The 21089-nt window shown below is 46.2% G+C and overlaps 1 pseudogene; it reads left to right on the forward strand.

The window, feature by feature from the left end:
* Positions 1 to 19150, forward strand: part of LOC147710195 (heat shock 70 kDa protein-like) — a 42633-nt pseudogene extending 23483 nt beyond the window's left edge.
* The last annotated feature ends 1939 nt before the right edge of the window (positions 19151 to 21089 follow it).

Consider the following 21089-nt stretch of genomic DNA (forward strand, 5'->3'; position numbering starts at 1 on the left):
TGGTTTGCTCAGAACGGTCCACGGTTTGCATGACCCTTGAACTGTACCTGCTCCAGAAGAACCGCATGACTGCAGCGTTGTCAGGACAGGCAGGGAAAGCGTGCTGCAACCTGCGCCTGGTCTCATGACCATGAAAGGAAGCACCAGTGCTCGATGGCTCTTGTTGAGTGCACGCGAGGGCCACAAGTTCAGTGACTAAATATCGAGGGACAGAATATAGACTGCCCAAAATATCGACTTAAAATATCAAGGGACAGAATATAGAATGCCTATCTACAAACAGGTAAGTACTAAACTATTGAGTACAAAATAAAGATTGTTAAGATATAGTTAACTAAAATATCGATTTTTTAAATGTATTAAAAATAATATAAAAGTAATTAAATAATAAACACAATTAAATAAACAGTTAAAATAATGTAAAAAAGCTTAAAATGTAAAAATAATAAATGTAATATAAAAAAATAGTTTTTACATATATATTTACTTAATAATATTATAAAGTATTAATCTCAATTATAAAATAGTTAAACCATTATTACTAATATATTTATATATATATATATATATATATATATATATACCTATTAAATTTACCGTGCACAGCAACTTTCTGTGTGTTGGCGACGTTTTTTCCAATGGAGAAATGTACTTTCGGATATATATATATATATATATATATACACATATACCTGTTATCTAAATATAAAAATAAATAATATATAATAATTTAAATAATTAAAGTAATACTTTTTATGTTAATTAATAATTTACCCTACATTAAATATAACAAAATTAAAAACATTACATAGCTAAGGGAATAAAATTAGTATTCACACTCCAACAATAACAAAAGTAAAGAATTTGTTGGATAGTGGTAGAGTAAAAATTACTATTCCCACTCCAGTGAGTGCAACAGTAGGGAAAGCATTGGATAGTGGTAGGGTAAATTACTAGTCCCACACCAGAGAGTGCAACAGTAGGGAAAGTTTTGGATAGTGGTAGGGTAAATTACTAGTCCCACACCAGAGAGTGCAACAGTAGATAAAGCGTTGGATAGCGTATTTTGATCGATATTCTGTACAGTCAATATTTCAAATTCGGTATTTTGAGTGTTTACAGTCAGCTATAGATCCTTGAGAATATGTCCCCATGTGTACAAAGCCTTGTATGTCTTGGACAGTATATTTTACTTTCCATCCAAGTTTCCTGCACTGTTGTCTCAGTTCTGACACCTCCAGTTTGAACAACTTGCTGTGCACGGCAGAAGTAAAAGAGGATACTATAAGAATGAGAAACACTGCTGCAGCCCCTATCAAAGTGCGCACCAATGTTATTTTAGCCAGACTGTGAGAGAAATTAAACAGTGGAAATTATTTGTCCCCATATTTTTCTTGAGGGTAAAAACCCTACAGGAAAGACCGATCTCAATATTTAATTTTCAGGTCATTTTCTGAGATCCCTCCCAAGCAGTGGCGGCTGGTGACTTTTGAAAGTGGTGAGGCATAATGAGAGAGCATGATTGGAATAGATGGTCATGGGGGCCCCTCACTGAACAAAATTTGAAACAGAGGATAAAATGGTACATTTTACTGCAAAGTTGAATAAATTCACATTTGCTTTGCAGCATTTTGTTGTGCTGGTGACGTTTTCTGTTTTATTCATTCTGCTGTCTTGTGATGCATTATTTAAATGTGATTTTTATTTTGTTGTATTGTAGTTTTTGCGCTGTGTTCTGTTTTGACTGTCCTTGTGATGTGCGATGTCATGTTTTAATTGTGGTGTTATGTTGCTTTGTTTATGTTACTGTGTTATATTTAGTGGCTTACTTTAGATAGATCATCAAACTCTGCTATATTTGCAGCCGAAAGAAGCACATTCCTTCAAAGTTCCAGTCATAAACAACTATTTACCAATTTCTAAGGTGGTAAAATAGTGCTGCTGCAGCTCATCAACCACCTAAGGCAATAGTCTGCCCGAAAGTGGCAAAATAGATTTGCCTTATTTGCCACATAATCAGTCATTTGATGCAAAATTTGCAGATTTTAACAAAAAAAATATTTGTAGCTCAAAAGTTATAAAAAACACAGCAACGTGTGTTGCTGCGCAGTGGAAAATTTGACTCGTCAACTTTCTTCATGTGAGTGTGAAACTGATACTAAAGTGGTGAAACCCTTGCCCACAGAGCGCCAACATGTAAAAATGACATAATAATAAAGCAAGACTTTCACTAAATTATGCTGCAAAATATGCCTCACAGGCCACATAATTTAGCCAACCCTACCGCATAATTTGGGTCTACATTGCAACACAATTCCAGTGACCCTGCAAATACTCAATAAAATAACTTAACTCAATTGCCTCGCAATAATTTTCAATCACAGCGTGCCTACAGCTGTAAATTACGTCAATATTAGTTACCCTTCTAGGAAAAAAATTGAACCTACTTGTTAAAAAAAGCTCCTTAGCTCCCTCCCTCCAACCGGCCTGTTTGTGAGGTTTGCAGCCGCAAAGATATCTATTAGCGTATATTAAGGGACTGATTCTGTTGCGGTTAGGAAAGCATTCCCACCCAGGGCCTGACTCTGATGCGATTAGGAAGGCCTCTTAATGGCATTTGCTCCTTCCAAATAGGATTGGGAGCGACCCAGAACCCAATTATGATGCAGTCAGGAACACATGCTCCCATTGAAGTCAATGGGAGTCCAACCAAATCGTATCTTGAAGCATCCGGATGCATCGTACTTGGGAGGTTGGACTCTCCCGATCCGAGTGGGTCGGAAACCATTTCCAAACCGATTTAGTCGGGTAGCTTTCCAACCCGCATCAGAATCAGGCCCTTAATGTGTTCTGCTCTAAACTAGCACCTGGTTTCAGTAGCAGCTTGAACAATTAACTGCTCTGACACATCACAAAATTGTGCTGTGAGTTGCCTTTTTAATGCTAGATTGCTGTGGCCCTAATCTACATGGAAGATCCCAAAAATATAAATGTGCAACTGCAGGTACAATAGAAGCGGAGGAGGATGAAGGGAGCGAGGGCTGGGCAGGTAATGAAAATAAAATAAAGACTCATCTCCGGACGAAATATTTTGCCCAAAAAATTTGCATAGCAACAAAATAGGAAAACAATGTGCACACAGGAGAATAGCAAGCGATCATGCCTGATATCAAACAGCCAATCGGAGAGAGAGCGGGATTTCTGGACAGGGAACAGAGGAACGGCCTCCTTGAGACTGTGAGTTCACTCTCAGCGCTTGGCCCAAGTATATCCTGTGATTCTGGGAAAATCACTTGGCTTCCTCTTGCCTTAAAAAACATGACCTTAAGTAATGTAGCAGGCGCTCCCGTAATGCGCGCTAATACCTTTGTGTTTAACTACAAACTCTCCGTGAACTCCACACGGCCGCTCAACTGCATGTAAATAAAAAATCCCCCAAAAGGTACGTGTATTAATTACAGCTTAAAGTGAAAATAGGCACCTACCAGCCTGTATTCTTGTCAGCCTACGCTGTAACAAACACCAGACATGGCTCAGCTTCCGCTGCAAAACGCTTTTAAAAGTGAACTCAACTCGACTCCACGTGAGGAAAGGAATGAAGAGCGCAGCGAGCTGCACCCCTCCTACAGCCTGGCCCCTCTTGTGAGGACTAGTAATTGTTCCCACCCACTACCTCCTTCTCCCTCTCAGCCTGCCCCGCCCCCTGCCATTGAAATGAATAGAGTTTTGCCAATTCTATGGCAGGACCGGAGGCTTCTGATTATGCTGTCTCATTTCTTTACTGCAAAACACAGCAGCTAATGAAAGTAAAACTACAGTATTGAAAAACCACAATACCCATGAGGCTTTGAACCACGCCTCTATCATTACAGCCAATCACAGCATACATTAACATACAAAGTAAAGAGACACTAATCTGGCCTCCTCTTTCTTTGCTGCTACGCAGCCCAGATAAGTGCCTCTCTACTTTATATGCTAAATCGTGTTATTGTACTCTGATTACGACATATTTGATTGTAAAATCTTGTTGGGGAATGTTTATTTACTTGTGCCTAGGCTTATTGTTGCCGATGTGTATAATGTCCTTGTCGCTGATGCGCTTTTAAATTGTGCCCGAGTGCAATATTTCCCCTATTTTTCCCCACGGCATGACGTGCTTCTTTCTAGCTTGTCCCGAAGCGCCTGTTGCGCTGTAGGCCCCCACCGTTCTCATCGCGTGCTGCCGGCAGCGCTTGGCTGCAACGCGGACTCGGGGAGAGCAGCTTGGCCCTCACCGCTGGGAGCTGGGAGCACGTCGGGGCCTTCGCAAGTGCCCAGCGTGCGTCCCCAAGGCTCACGTGCGTCTTAATGCGCGTGCAGCCCTGAATCAGTGTCGATCAGAGACGCCTTTAACCGGACTGAACTGAGAATACCGCAGCAGGCCAGGAGTCAATTTGGGGCCCGTTTTCACTCCTAATTAACTGTTTAAAGATCGGACGATCCCCAGGCACCTGATTAACCCTTGAGCTACACAGGGCCTTAGAGCCTGAATTTTGTGGGACCCCTTCTGCTGGCTGCAGATAAGGGTTTTTTTCCTCCATTAGTCCTAGATTGGGACTGTGACTCTGTGAGTGTTTTTTCTTGGTATTTTATTGGCTCCTGCGCCAGGCACTGCTCCCAACCGACACCCTTCTTAGGGTTGGATAATTGAGCTTCCCTCTGGGGACTGTGATTTGGAATATTTTGTCTAGTGGATGATGGCATAATTTGATTGCTATCAGGAGGAAGTTGATGCTTGGGGTGAGCAGGGGGATAATGAATATTGAGAGTCCAGGGAGGAACTTATTGACAAAAAGCTTGACACCAAACTTGATAAAGCCCTATCGTCCGCCCTTTTACCTCTAGCTAAGAAACTAGAACTGCTCGTCCCCACAGGTCATAAAGTTCCTCCTCCCACAGGCCCTGGTCAGATTACATCTCCTATACCCCGTGAATCCCCAGAGTCCTCCTGGCCACATCCCCATTCCTATCTAAACTTTACAAGTCCAAGGAAGGCGCAAAGGGCGTCATCTCGTCCCTCCCTCCTCCTCAGTCCTCCCCTATTCCGGTGGCTGACACCACCACTGACACAGATACGGACATAGATTCCTCCCACTCTTCCAAACCTCGCAAATGTGCTAAGAAGCGCAAACATGCTTCCTCACCAGTTAATCAGTCCCCTTTCATGTTCGACCCCTCGGACATCGTCCATCCTAGATCCTCCGACTGGATCCCCCCTGCAGTGGCGGAGTACCTACAACCCACTTGCGCAAGAAGTTTGACAAGGAAGTCAGAGCCCGTCTCAAGTCTGAATGTCCCCGTCCTGACCTGGCCCATAAGGTGGCCCTTACACCAGACATTGGCACATCAATGACCACCTTTCTGAAGAAATATAAAAAGGACCCCAAGAAGGGGATTGACTGAGAGCGTGCCAGGATAAGGTCCTCGACCTTTTGGCCCCTCGCTGTTTGCTCAGATCATGGTTATGCGAGGCCCATGCCAGATAGATCTGTTTGCCTCACGCCTCAATGCCCAACTTCCCCTGTTCTTCAGTTGGAGGCCGGACCCGATGGCGATGGGAACGGATGCGTTCTTGCAGCATTGGGGGCAGCAGAGGAATTATGCCTTTCCTCCGTTTGCTCTGATTCCGAGGGTGGCGGCCTTTCTCCGCCGTCAGAGAGCTTCACTAGTGTTGGTGACTCCGTTTTGATCAACTCAGCTGTGGTTTCCCACACTGTTGGAGTTATCTGTGGACCTTCTCTTCAGGCTTCCAGTTTTCCCGACTCTTCTCCAGGACCCAGTGGGGGCAAGCCATCCGCTGGTCCTGCAGAATCATTTATCACTGATGGTGTGGACGCTCTCAGGAGACATGAGAGCATGGCAGGCCTTTCACAGGCGGCTGCCAGCTTTATGCAGCAAGCGTGGGCTCCTTCCACACGAAAACGATATTCTGCCTCATGGAAGAGATGGGTGGGTTGGTGCCTTCCAAGACAGGTGGATCCAGTGGGATCAAATATAACTGAAGTTTTGAATTTCTTGTCAGAATATGCTGAATCGGGCCTAGCTTACAGGTCAGTTAATAATTTCAGGTCTGCCATTTCAGCTGGACATGATCAGGTTGATGGGAAACCTGTAGGGATGCATCCCCTGGTTTGTAAGTTACTTAAGGGTGTCCATGTGGTTAATCCTCCTCGGCCCAGGTATTCCACCTTATAGGATGTTAATAAAGTTCTCTCTCTTTGGGAATCCTGGCCCGATAATGGTGATCTGTCTTTGAAGCAGCTTTCTGCAAAGCTTTCAATGTTACTTTGTCTTATTTCATGCCGTAGATTATCGGATGTTAGAGCCTTAGACTTGGCTGGTAGGATGTTTTCTCCACAGGGTGTTTCTTTTGTTATCACAAGATGGACTAAGACCATGTCTCGTTCAGTGGAGTATCCTGCTTTTCCATATAATTACAAATTATGCGTGTTACAGTGTTTGAAATGTTATGAACGTACTATTGCACACAGAGCTGAGCCTTTGGGTCAATTGCTTACTTCTGTTAAGAAACCTTTTAAACCAGTTGTTGCTGCTACCTTAGCCAGGTGGGTTCGTTGGGTCATGTCAGAGGCTGGCATTGACATTTCTGTTTATGGTGCTCATTCCGCTAGGGGAGCCATGGCCTCTAAATCATATTTGTTAGGATCCCGTTTGAAAGACATCCTCAAGGCTGCTGATTGGTCTTCTGATTCAATGTTTAAAGTGTTTTATTATAAATCTATTCCTCGTGTTTCTGATGCTGTGATTGATGAGCTCTGAACCAGCATAATCAGAAGCCTCCGGGCCTGCCATAGAATACAAAATTTTCTAGCTATCGTGACAAGAATTTTAGATTCTATTAAGGATATGGAGGCAAAGATTATCCCACCCGTTGGGACAGTTATGCAACTGTAAAGTTGTTTTGATGTTATGTTGTTTAACAACTTTTATGCCCACCCGATGAGAAATGAAGTTGTGGGCTCCCTTTCTCAAACTTGTTTTTCTGTTTCAGGAAATGATTCTAACAATAGTTGAGTGTCTACTCCGGATGGAGCTACTGTACCTTCTTGACAGAAGAGGATTCCTTCGTTGGTTATGGATTATTCTCCGTTGAGAATTCCTACGGGAACTGTTCTTCTCTCCGTTGAGAGTTTAAGGCTTTGTTTGTTCTTATTGGACTGATTCGCGCAAAGAAAGAGGAGGCCAGATTAGTGTGTCTCTACTTTGTATGGTTTTTTTTGTGTCCTCATATTGCCCTTAGTAAATCACCTAGGTGCACTAGGAGAGGGGTATGAACTTCGCTGTCACAGGTAAACTGGTAGTGCCGTCGCCCGACTGATATGGCTTTGACACTCAGCGTTGTTCATTCACTCCCAAAAAAGCGCCACAAGATGACAACTCTAGAGAAGCAATGTTGCTGCTATGCAATACCCATACAGGATAGGGGGGACCACAACCTTGGATAGAGCAATGGGGGAGAGCAGACCAAGCAGCGTAAATCATCGGACAGTGGGGAAAAAAAACCCACAGTCTAGAGAAGAATCACCTAGACCAGTTTAAAAGGTGCCAGAAGCCACGTTTGTCGGGGTTGCCAGCTCTTACTAGGTCAGTTTTAGATGTTTGTAAAACTGAGATGCGCCAGTCTAACACAGTGGGAGGCAGTGGTTCCTTCCATTTCCTGCATATTTCTCTCCTGGCCAATAGGATACAGTAGAAGAGGAGTTTTTTGACAGGGCCTTGGATTTCCAATGATGTTTCGAAGACTACAAGCAGTGCATCGATTGGGATTTCGAAGCCCAAGGATGTTGTTAACAGAGAGCTGATAGAATCCCAGTAGGATGACAGCACTGGGCATTCAAAGAACATGTGTAAGTCGGAGGCTGCAAGCAACCCACACTTAGGGCAAGCCACAGTGGAATCCGTTGAGAACTTCGATAGCCGCTGTGGAGAGTAGTAGGCCCTATGTAGCGTAAAAAGATGGTTCCTACGCAACCACGCCGGCTTCACTGTATCCCACAGAAGCCTAAAGGAAGAATACCAAATGTTCTCGAGATCATTTCCGATAAAGGAAGAGCTCCACAATGTCTCGGGAAGGATAAAATCCCCGTCTACCTCATCAAGTAACAAATTATACCAGAACGAGATTTCCTTAATTACCGGGGGTTTGTCCATCATCAGTGACAATATGTTACTGTCACCTCCCATTTGGAATCTACCCCTAACAGAACTCTGTGTATGGGCCCAGCTTGCCATCTGTAAATATTTAAATTTAGAGAGGCCCAACCCCACTCTAGCTGATAGGTAGTCCCAAGGTAACAAAGAGCCCTCTAAAAACAGATCCCCCCATACCTCCAGGCCGGCCTCTCTCAAAGGAGTTGCCAAACTATCAAGGAGCCATCCTGGACACCCAGGAGAGTCCCACAATGGTGACCTGCCTGCGAAATACCCCACCTTTATGGCACTTCTTAATTTAATCAAAAAGAGACTAGCTAGGGATGGGGTTAGTATGACATTAATATTGTTATTGTCATAGCGACTCAGTGTTGTTTTGTCAATTGGTGGTGGCACCTGTTGGGTGTCTTTAGAAAGCCCTCACCCACCAACCTAGTTGGTGGCATGCTTCATCATCGGGCCCACCCAGTGACACCTAGCGTGTCCCGGGTGTGCTTCGACGCCTGATTACAGCGGAGCAGGTATGTCACTGTGTGTGCGGTGAAGGATGTTTTGGTATGTGAGGTTAAAACGGCTTGGCGGAGGTCCCTGGGGTGAGGAAACTTTATTAAATGGGCCTCCGTCAGCGGTTAAAAATAAGGCTGTGGGACGTTAGAGGCGGGTTACGACCTCCTACGTCCTTAGAGTGTCAACATGTTTCAGCCAGTGCCTTATTACTAATCTGGCTTTCTTCAGGACAGTAAAATATGTGTTCTGCGAAGGAGGCACAACAGGTCACACGCCGGTGCTGGCCAGAAATCCTGGCCACCCCTTACCACTTCAATAACCTTGGAGCAAAAGCAAGCCAAAAAAAGCGTGATCTTGAGAAGGGAATCCCCCCTCTCACAGTTATATACACTTTAGGGCGTGTAGACACATAGACTACACCACACACCCCTATTTTAACTACACATATTTTACTGTCCTGAAGAAAGCCAGATTAGTAATAAGGCACTGGCTGAAACATGTTGACACTCTAAGGACGTAGGAGGTCGTAACCCGCCTCTAACGTCCCACAGCCTTATTTTTAACCGCTGACGGAGGCCCATTTAATAAAGTTTCCTCACCCCAGGGACCTCCGCCAAGGCGTTTTAACCTCACATACCAAAACATCCTTCACCGCACACACAGTGACATACCTGCTCCGCTGTAATCAGGCGTCGAAGCACACCCGGGACACGCTAGGTGTCACTGGGTGGGCCCGATGATGAAGCATGCCACCAACTAGGTTGGTGGGTGAGGGCTTTCTAAAGACACCCAACAGGTGCCACCACCAATTGGCAAAACAACACTGAGTCGCTATGACAATAACAATATTAATGTCATACTAACCCCATCCCTAGCTAGTCTCTTTTTGATTTACTGACATATAAACCGGGGATCTGGACTAGCTTTCTGGTCCTCTCTCTCCCTCTTGATTCTCGCACTTCTTAATTTAAACCATGTTTGGTGAATCCCAACAAAATCTTCAACTTAATCTTTTTAAAAAACTTAGGATCCCCGAATTTAAGCAAAAAACCCTGCTGGCCTGCTCCCTCTCCTCTAAGTAGTGCGGCAAACATGCTACCTATTCCTGCGTTTGTCGGCGTCTTAAGCAGCATCCTGGCTTGAGAAAATTGGAATGCCCAAGCGTATAGTTGTATGTCGGGTGCTGCCAGACCCCCCTTTTCTCTACGGCGCCTGATCTTTTTCCATGCTACCCGTGGTATGCGATCATTCCAAATAAAGGAACTAATATAACCTTGAAACTTAGTTAGGAGAGAGGGTTCAAAATGCAAAGGAAGAGTATTAAACAAAAATGAAATTTTGGGTAAAATAGACATCTTTACAAGGTTGGCTCTACCCAGGATGGAGAGGGGGAGTGAAGACCAAGACCTCATAAGTTTTCTACAGTCTCTCGCCACAATATCAAAATTCAATGAAGCGATTTTGTCTACGTCCTTAACGCTGGTGAGACCGAGATAGCGCATAGAATTACTTCGCTGAGCCCCTGCCACTGGCTCAGCCTCATTCCACAGCATCATCTCAGTTTTGGATTCATTGATTTGATATCCAGATAGCTCACCATAGTCATGAGCCAGTGCGATGACCGAGGGGAGTGCTGAGCACAGATCTGAGGTGAAAATGAGAATGTTGTCTGCGTACAGGGCTACCTTCCTCTCCCATCCCCCATAGAAAAAAGACTTGATGTTATTGTCATTCCTAAGCCTTTGCGCAAAGGGTTCAATATAGAAATCAAATAGGAGAGGGGAGAGGGGGCATCCCTGCCTCGTACCCCGAGTGATGTCAAAAGGGTCCGACAATTCACCGTTGACCAATAAAGAAGCTGTGGGGTTCCGATACAATAGGCTCACCACTCTGCGGAAAACCTCCCCCAGGTTGAACTTTCCCAAGACCCCCGACAAGAATGCCCAATTCACCCTGTCAAAGGCCTTGGTGGCGTCCAACGTGATAACGGCTAGGGGTAAAGAATCCGCAGTCGCCATGTCGATTGTTCCCAGTAGGTCATAAGTCAGCTCAAAGAGCTGGCGCCCCTTCACGAAGCCTCGTTGATTTCGATGTAAAATGCAAGGTGCCACCTCCCCCAGCCTACTAGCAAGAACAGATGTAAAAAACTTATAGTCAGAGTTTAGAATGGAGATCGGTCTATAAGAACCACAGCTCTCGGCTGGTTTACCCGGCTTCAATATCAAAGTAATTGAAGCGTCATTCCATGAGTCAGGAGGGGCCAGCCCCACCTGGAAGATCTGATTGAACAGCTGAGTTAAGAAGGGGACTATTGTTGGTAATAGGGCCAGATAGACCTCTGATGGGAGGCCATCGGGACCTGATGCCTTACCCTTCTTACTATCTGTAATGGCTCTGATAACCTCTTCCTTAGTAATTGGTCTATCTAAGGCAACTTTCTGGTCATGCGAAAGGGAAGGGAGGGATACTCCGATCAACCACTCATCTACTTGCCGCGCCTCGATAGTCTTGTCCTCATGATAGATGTCTTTAAAAAAATCACGGAAGGCCCTTCTGATGTCGCTGTCTGCCGAGTAAGCCACACCGTCAACTTCAATATGATCTATATTATTTCTGACTCGGTCTGTTTTTGCTTTCCAAGCCAGGAGCTTCCCTGCACATTCTCCATATTCGAAATGGGCCATCTTACCGGCCTCCCATCTCTGGAGAACTTTGCGCAAAGAAAGAGGAGGCCAGATTAGTGTGTCTCTACTTTGTATGTTAATGTATGCTGTGATTGGCTGTAATGATAGAGGCGTGGTTCAAAGCCTCATGGGTATTGTGGTTTTTCAATACTGTAGTTTTACTTTCATTGGCTGCTGTGTTATGCAGTAAAGAAATGAGACAGCATAATCCTCGCCTCCGTAATAGAATCTAAAATTCTTGTCGCGATAGCTAGAAAATGTTGTACTCCTCCCAGGGCCATTTTGTAAACGCCCGATAAGCAGCCTTATCCATGGAATCCTAACTCTGCACACCCTCTGCTGCCATGAAGTTACCGCTGTAGCTTGTGCCTGCAGGTCGAAAGATGACCTCGCCCTGGCAGGCACATGCACAGCAGGACAGGCTCAGGATGGTAGGGCAACGCCCCTTTTGCCCACTAACACCAGCCGCCCTGAAGCGTTTTAGCCGCATTGTTTGAAATGTATACTGTAATAGGAACCATCTTATCCAAATTTGAATTAAAAAAATCAGTTGGGGAGAGAAGTCCCACCCCCAACCTTCAACAGGAATCTCGAGCTTGCTTACTCGCTCATTCCCACCCATTCTGGATGTGCTTTAAAGTAGGGCGTGTGCTATTTCTCTGGCTACTCTGCTCTCTTGTGTATGGTGCTGTGTATTATGCAGTGAAAGGAATCGTGTTTGGACTGTGCTTTAATATAATGAATGGTTTGTATGATATGCATAACGGTTTGTACTATACATGAATGTAACACTTTCGCGGTACCTCAAAATTATTTTAAATTATAAGGAGTGCTGTTATTGGATAGTTCATCGACCAATTGTACTGATTGGAATTCAGGCCCCTTTCTGGTCCGCCCAAATATAGGCAGCCTTTCCGAGTGCTCGAGCAAACCGGATGTTTGTAGTACAAGCAACCCGTGTTTGTGATTGGGCTATCGAGTAAAAAATATACAAGCATTTGTCTTTAAAATGTGCTCTTCTATATGTGAGTGCAACCCTTGACGGATGCCTGGGAGTGATTTTACACTGAGAGGAGCGCTGCTGTTCGGCTCTTTACTTTTTAAATACTTTGAAATATGGACCTGATTTGAGTCAGCTCACTGTGCAGCAGGCCTTTCCGGAATACACGGTCAAACCGGATACTGCTGGTGCAAGAAGCAACCCGTGTTTGTGATTGGAGGAGCTTATGATCCAATAGAAAGTGTGAAAACATTTGTCTTTCACAAAGTGTATCAGACGGGAATGGAAAAAAATGTAGTTTTAATTGGAGTGTTGTCATTTGTTGTATTATTTTATCTAATAGTAATGCTGGAAATACGCCCCTCCCCCCTATTCTGACCCGTTTAAGATGCATTAAGCATTAAAGGAGTGCTCAGGGAAACAGGGTGTTGGTGGAATAAGCCAGTTACTGTGATTGGATGATTTTTACTCCAATGGTAAACGCCGTGGACGTCTTCCTTTCTGGTCCGCAGTAATGTACGAACCTTGTAACTAGATACACATAGCTATAAACGGTTTTTAATGCGCTGGTGCAGACCTGCATAGCGCATTCTAGCTCTCATCCAATGGCCATGCTAGAAATGCGGTCCCCCTTCTGGTCCGCCCACTAGGCAGGCTGAACGAGCACCGCAAGAACTCCTACCCCATCAAGGCCGAGAAGACCAAAAATAGAATATTAAAATAAATAGAAAAATAAAATATTTATTTATGCGATTTTATATAGCGCGAACTTTACCCGAAGGTGTCAGAGCGCTTTACATAAGGACCAGTTGAAAAACATAAGGACTTAGGATTACATGCGTTACATAAAGGATACAAACAGAAAAAATTGCAAATGTACAAGATGTAAAGTCACAAAAGGAGATACAATGGATATACTCTAAGAGTCACATAGGAATGGTAGATAGTACAAAGGTCTACTGCATATACTAGTGATTAGAGTTATCTCTATTTAAATAGGGAAGAGATATGACTGGATATACTCTAAGAGTCACATAGGAATGGTAGAGAGTACAAAGGTCAACCGCATATACTCATGATTAGAGTTATCTCTATATACATAGGGAAGGGATACACATGGATATACTCTAAGAGTCACATAGGAATGGTAGAGAGCACAATGGTCTACTGCATGTACTAGTGATTAGAGTTATCTCTATATACATAGGGAAGGGATACACATGGATATACTCTAGAGTCACAAAGGAATGGTGGAGAGCACAGCGGTCTACTACATATACTAGTGATTTGAGTTATCTATATACAGAAAATCAGAGTTCCATAAATTGGGTCGGAGGGGGGATGCAGTCACAGCATAAAGGGAGGGTGGGAGGTTGCACACAATAAAAAATTACAAAACAGGGGGTAGGGAAATGAGAAAAATCGAGGATGGCGCAGGGTGAGGTAACGAGAAGCAGTGGGATGTTTCGAGAGAGGCTGAAAGTAAGAGACAAGAACAATTTAAGGGGCAGGGGAAGGAAGAGGGGAGACAGAGAGAAAGGGAAAGGAAGGCAGAAAAAGGACAGGAAAGCAAGAGCGAGACAAAATGAGCAAGACAGCGAGGGGTGGTTCGGAGGCACAGGAGTGACAACAGAAAGGTCGCTGGGACAGGGGAAGAGGCCAGAGATCGCCAAAATGGCGGATTGGGAGAGGGGCGGTAGAAGAACAGAGCCATAAAAAGAAGATGGCGGGAGCACCAAGGTCCAAGTCCGACACTCAGGGTGGAGGGTCACCACAGCCAGAAAGTCCGGAGGGAGAAAGGTAGTCGGCCCAAGTCCACAGCCGCCCCATCCATGAGCAGGGGGGGCAGAGGTATTAAATCCAGAGACCAGGGGTCAGGGAACAAAAGCAGCTGTCCGCAGAACGGGAGGCAGCAAAGTCTAAAAATAATGTCAAAGGAAAGCAGGAAGGAGCGTCTCACCAGGACGAAATGCAGAAAAATAGGCTCAAGAGTGGTTGCGCAGAGCCGTACAGACTCTAAACCTCCCCCGTGACCCAAATCAGCCCGAGGTCTAGCAAAGAGGCGAGCGGCGAATCTAGAAGTGTCGGAGGGGGCTCCTCTCTCTCCGATAAGGTTAAGGAGTGAAGAGCTCAGAGCAGCCATGGAGAGCGGCGCCGGCACCCTCTCACCTCGGTCGTGTCTGCAAGTCAATCCATCAGTCCCGCGACGAGGCAAAGCAGGCAGGCCGGCTGAGGAGAAAGGCAGTAGCAATCGGGCCGCCCAGGGACAGGATGGGGAGTCTCCGCCTGGCTCTTCTGCAATCCTCCAGAGAAACGAGTTTAGTATCGGGCATCGGACACAGAGCCACAAAGCGAAGGGGCCCGTCCAGTGCTCCGAACCGGGTAATGAAGAGGGTATGGCGGGGAGGGGGGGAGAAAAGACTAGCAGCGGAGTCTGGAGGGGAGCAATGCCCTATGCCCAGTTGGGTAGGTGTCGGTTGCGGAAAGATACCTGGGCCGGACAACCCGAGCAGAGCGGCTCCACCGGACATGCTGGCTCAGGAACTCCGCAGGAGAAAAGCATCAAGCCTCAAGCGCCAGCTCCGACGATCATCTTGGGCTCAAAAGCGCTGGAATGGGGCCTCGAGGAGCAACAAGGACCCAGGTGAGCAGGCCATCCCGGGGGAGGTGGTAATCCGGGGAATTCAGCCTAAAAGGCCGTGTCTGGCCGGGAGCTCCCGGTCGGAACTCCTCACCGGGCGGCCATCTTGAGGTAACATCTGGTTGTGCATTTCCCTGCCAACAATTGCCGTTGGCGAGCACGCTGTTGCCTAGAGTTTCCAATAAATACCGCACAAATACATTTGCAAGACAGGGCACGCCGGCTTTAGTGCTGGTGGCGCCCGGTGCAAGAATCATTTTTGGCGCCCCCATACCACATGAACGCCTCCTCGGAATCTCTCACTACCACTACAACCGGGAATAAATGCCCCTCATTTCACAAATCATACATTTTTGCTAAACACAAGCGCCCAAACCTGAGGTCCGCGTCCCCTCCATAGGTCAGGGCCCAGTGCGGCCGCACCTGTCACACTGCCCTAAAGCCGGCCCTTTGTCTGTCACAAAGTGACACAGGGGCTCCACTGTCGCGGTAGCAAACATATTATTACGCACATAAGGCTTTCTGATCGCATGGCATGTAATATGCTTCACATAAATTGCAACGCAAGGCCGAAGTGCATTGTACCTGACACAGGCTGCACCAGCCTTTTGTAACATGCACACATGCCACTTTTTCCTCCTGTAATGCACAGTTTGCTACCTCTTGTATTTTTTTGCTCACAATTGTCACTTTTGCCTCATGTAACTTAACGTGTGCTTTTGTGTAATTTGTTCTCATGTAATGTTCTTCTCATATATAATTACTGTTCCTATTGTGAAGCGCTCTGAAACCTTCGGTTAAAGTCCGTGCTATATAAAAACGCATAAATTAAAAATAAAGAAATCATTTTTAAAAAAGGTGAATGTCGGGTGATCTCAATGAAAGAAGCCCAGAGCCCAGTTAACCAACGTGCAGTACGTCCCAGGTCCCTTGATATGGAAGGGCAGCCCAGCCAATGAGGCAAGGCAAGGACATGTGGCTGCCAGAATGAGACATGAAACCGAAGACCCTATGCAGCGTAGACCTGCACCTCATGAAAGATTCCCGCCCCAAAGTACGGCTACAGACCCGTGGAGGGGGAGTGTGAGGGACAGTTGCCACCATGGCAGGGGCAGCGCATGAGAAGACGAAAAAGTGCAGAGCGGAGGGGCAGATAGATGGCGCCGGTAGGTCCGGCACAACGTGGAACAACAAAGCTTATTGCGTGAAGAGGCAGTCAGGAACAATTGGAAGCCTCGGATTGGTAACGCGGGCATTCGGGCAATGCCTGAGGGGCCGTTGTCTGAGTTCATGCTGTGGGCTGCTTTTTTGAGCAGTCTGGGGCTGATTTTGGCGGTGTCTCTATTTTTGGAATACAGCCAGCGGCCCAGTGGGTGGCTGAGTGGCCTTTCTGCAGGCAGATGGGCGCTCATTACCACTTCCCGCCACCAACACTGCTGGTCCCCCACCCCCGGTTTAGCAACAGGCAGAGGTATCACTCCCTTTGTCTCGCTGGCCGGCCCATTAATGTATGCACATACTGAGCGAGACAGGGGGGCTCAGTAGAAGTGGCCTCACTTGTTTTCAGGTGTGTTTCACTAGTGTAAACTAATGCGTGCATTTTTTAAGCCGCCCTCCTTCTTTTTAATGCAATTACACTGAAGCAGTGATTTGAGGAAAGGCATTATGCAAATGGGGGCCGATTTTTTTTTTGTGTGCCTGGGCCGATATTCAATCCCAATCCGACCCTGCCTGGGCTCCGAAAGACAAGGACATTACAGCAACTACGTTTGCAGAACTCATTCAGGGGAGGAAATATTCAGAAAGCACAAAAACGCACAGCTTTAAGTGCTAAAATTAGGCCGACCGTGGGACGGCGCTTCTGTCGTTGCAGACCAAAAGCAAGTCTGCGTGAGTATATTTACCAGAAAGAGACGCATATTAATGTGTGATTCATGTAATGAGAACAAAGCTATCCCAAGCCATGGCTGCTCGCCGAATCCACAAAAAGACAGAGAGGCCTTGCTAAAGTGTGCCTCAAAGGGCCCAGCGGGGCAGCGGAGGATCTCAGGAAGATCCAGGTAAGAGGAGCCTCACCGAGGTGAACCTCAAAGGGTAGGGGATCCATCTGGTAATCACGGTCGGAATGGCCTTTAGGCAGGGTTACTGGAATTACGCAGCTGGGGAGCACAAATTATGCATCAGTATTGACGCAGCAAAAAAGCAAAACTATGTGGCATAATGCAGTACTCTTTTTAAAAAAAATATTACTACCTTATTTGGAAATTTTAGACACGTTAGTCTGGGCAAATATTCCACATCGTTAGTATCACTTTAACAGCAAAAAACTGAAAATAGCAACCAAAAGATGGCCACTTAACCTTCGCAAAGGACCTTCCGCTGCGTGTGAACATATGTGGCCACGTTTTTAGTACGCTTTGATCGGTTGAGCTAGAAACATTTTTTTCTTCACAGATTATGTGGCAAATGCAGTTAACCTATGCAAGAAAGATGTGGCAGCAGGATCGCATATTTCCAGTGGCCCTGTTGGTAGGTCAACCTGGCAGTGCCGAGGTCTGGTATTACAGGTCACTGCGTAAGCCTTTTTTTGTCCGTTTGTTGGCCTGAGAGATGACGAGCTTTGGAAACTCCAGGTTAGCAGAGCCAAAAAAGAAAAATAGCACCTCAGATGTAACACAAATCATCGTCAAGGATATTCCACCATTCGTGGCTTGAGGAACCTCAATGCACCCTAGAACGAGGCGCTCCTGAACCCCCTTCTGTGGTTTCTCTCGGTTTGCTGTGCTGTATTCTCTTGACTAAATGCACAGGGCACCGAAAACTACCAGGTCAAGTCGTGCTCAAAAATACTTGTAAAAATAACAGTTTCTATATTTACACTGGTAGAGTAGCGGACTGGTGCGTAGTAAGGGATCTGACCCCCTCTGGCTGTCAGAGCTGAATCCTGACCCCAATGCATGTGTTTGGGTGCACTGCGCAGCATGCATAACGTGCGCTACTGGACTCAGAATATCGATAGTCGGAATGAGTGAGAGGAGTGTTCCGTCACATGAAAGTGGGAAACGCATTCTGGTAGGGCCGGGCGTGGCAGAGGACGCTCGATCTGCCGCTACTCAAATACCAGTCCTCAACGAGGATATGCCCCAAGGCATGGCAGAGGTTACACTCAAGAACCGGACCAAGCAGGGTTCTACCCGTCCAGATCGTGCGGCTTCAGAGGCCGTTTCAACCGGAGTGTCAACCGAGGCTACAAGAATTTCGACAACCAATCCTCTGGTAAGTCCTGTGTGTCCGGCCACCCCTCTAGGGGGCAGACTGCGTCACTTTGTGATTATTTGGGCGAACCTCACCTCAGATGCTTGGGTCCTTCAGACTGTGCCGGGTTACCAGATAGAAATGTTGGAGTGTCCCCGTCAGGCCTTTTCCCCTCCCCCTCTCCTTTTTTCCCATCTAGGGCAGAGTTTTATAGACTCAGAGCTGGAAGAGCTGTTAGCCAAAGAGGCTATTGCTGAGGGCGCCTTCATTCCAGAAGGGCTTTGCAGCAACATCTTCTTGGTGCAGAAAAAGGGTGGCGGTCAGCACCTTGTGTTAAACTTGAGAGATTTCAACCCTCATGTAGTGTATCGCCACTTCAAGATGGAGGGTATACACCTCTTGCAAGATCTCCTGTTGGAGAAAGACTGGATAGTCCGGTTGGACTTGAAGGATGCTTACCTTACTGTCCCTATCTGCCCCTCACATCAGAAGTTGTTGCAGTTCCAATGGAAAGGGCAGTGGTACCGGTATCACTCGCTCCCCTTTGGTCTCTCCTCAGCTCCTTGGGTGTTCACCAAACTCCTCAAACCAGTGGTCTCTCGTCTTCGAGAGATGGGGGTGCGTCTTATTGTGTATTTGGACGACATGCTAATTCTGGCTCAGGATCGGCATCTCCTCCTCACTCATCTGGAGTGGACGATGTCCCTGTTACAGAAGCTGGAGTTCATCATCAATGTCAGGAAATCAGTGCTGCTTGCAGGTCAACAGATGGAATTTCTGGGGTTCCTGATAGATTCAGTGGCTGCTCTGCTCCTACTCCCTGGGAGCAAGATCAGGTCCATAAAGAGATAGATCAAAACTACCCTGTCCAAGGAATTGATATCCTTGCGGGTTCTAGCGAGGATTGTGGGCCTCCTGGCATCCTCGATTCAAGCCATTTTCCCAGGCCCATTACACTACAGAGCCCTTCAGAGACTAAAAATCTTTTATATTCAAAGGAAGATTCATTATGATCATCTCATTCCCCTATCTCAGGAAGCTCGAGAGGAGCTTCAGTGGTGGCTGGAGCACATGACAGCCTGGAATGGACGAGCAATCTTTGCCCCCCCCTACGGACGTGGTCGTCGAGTCTGACGCCAGCCAATGGGGTTGGGGCGCTCGCTGTGGGGAATTTACCACAGGAGGACGATGGTCAGCAGAAGAACTTAGGTTACACATAAATTGTCTAGAGTTGTTGGCAGGGTCCTTTGCCATTAGGTCTATCTCACCTCTGAAGAGCAATTGTTGCATCCTGCTCCGGATGGACAATGTCTCAGCAGTGAGATAGATCAATCGATTAGGAGGGACGAAATCCCGCATGCTAGTCCACATTTTTGGCATTTTTGCCTGGATCGAAAGATCTCTGTAGTGGCAGAGCATCTAACGGGGAAATTCAATCAGATTGCACATTGGAATTCCTGGTTCCTTCGGGATTACAGCGACTGGAGGCTTCTCCCCTCGCTGTTTGCTCAGATCATGGTTATGCGAGGCCCATGCCGGATAGATCTGTTTACCTCATGCCTCAATGCCCAACTTCCAAGAAAAAGCATACCCTATGCACACACTTAAAATGTAAAAATTGGAAACAATGTCCATATGCAGTAATCAAATATGATACAGAGAAACAACAATAGATTGCAAATTGTGAAGATGAATAAAGATTTGTCAATAAAGAAGTCTTGGTCTCCTTGTTTTATTCAAACACAGCATGTGGACAATCAGCCGACACGTGTTTCATCGCGTCTCGCGAATCTTCAGGGCTGGAAATGATACCCCTTGTTTTCTGTATCATTTCCAGCCCTGAAGATTCGCGAGACGCGATGAAACACGTGCCGGCTGGTTGTCCACATGCTGTGTTTGAATAAAACAAGGAGACCAAGACTTCTTTATTGACAAATCTTTATTCATCTTCACAATTTGCAATCTATTGTTGTTTCTCTGTATCATATTTGATTACTGCATATGGACATTGTTTCCAATTTTTACATTTTAAGTGTGTGCATAGGGTATGCTTTTTCTTGTAACTTTGGAGTAGTATAGCTTGCTTGCTTCTCCGTTGAGTGGTTATATGGTTGTCCACTCACCCAGTTGCACCACATTCTACTTAGTCCTACAGTGCTACCATACTGGCAGTGCGCCCAGTCTCTGACACCCTAAAAACCATCCCTTCTTCTAGCTCAATGCCCAACTTCCCCTGTTCTTCAGTTGGAGGCCAGACCCGATGGCGATGGGAACGGATGCGTTCCTGCAGCATTGGGGGCAGCAGAGGAATTATGCCTTCCCTCCGTTTGCTCTGATTCCGAGGGTGGCGGCCTTTGTCCGCCGTCAGAGAGCTTCACTAGTGTTGGTGACTCCGTTTTGGTCGACTCAGTCGTGGTTTCCCACAGTGTTGGAGTTATCTGTGGACCTTCTCTTCAGGCTTCCAGTTTTCCCGACTCTTCTCCAGGACCCAGTGGGGGTGAGCCATCCGCTGGTCCTGCAGAATCAGTTATCACTGATGGTGTGGACGCTCTCAGGAGACATGAGAGCATGGCAGGCCTTTCACAGGCGGCTGCCAGCTTTATGCAGCAAGCGTGGGCTCCTTCCACCCGAAAATGATATTCTGCTTCATGGAAGAGATGGGTGGGTTGGTGCCTTCCAAGACAGTTGGATCCCGTGGGATCAAATATAACTAAAGTTTTGAATTTCTTGTCAGTCAGTCAGTCAGTCAGGATATCTTTATTTCGACTTATTACAAGTCATACAAAGAAAA

Source organism: Lissotriton vulgaris, chromosome 5 (assembly GCF_964263255.1).
Source record: "Lissotriton vulgaris chromosome 5, aLisVul1.2, whole genome shotgun sequence".
Taxonomy (NCBI): Eukaryota; Metazoa; Chordata; class Amphibia; order Caudata; family Salamandridae; genus Lissotriton; species Lissotriton vulgaris.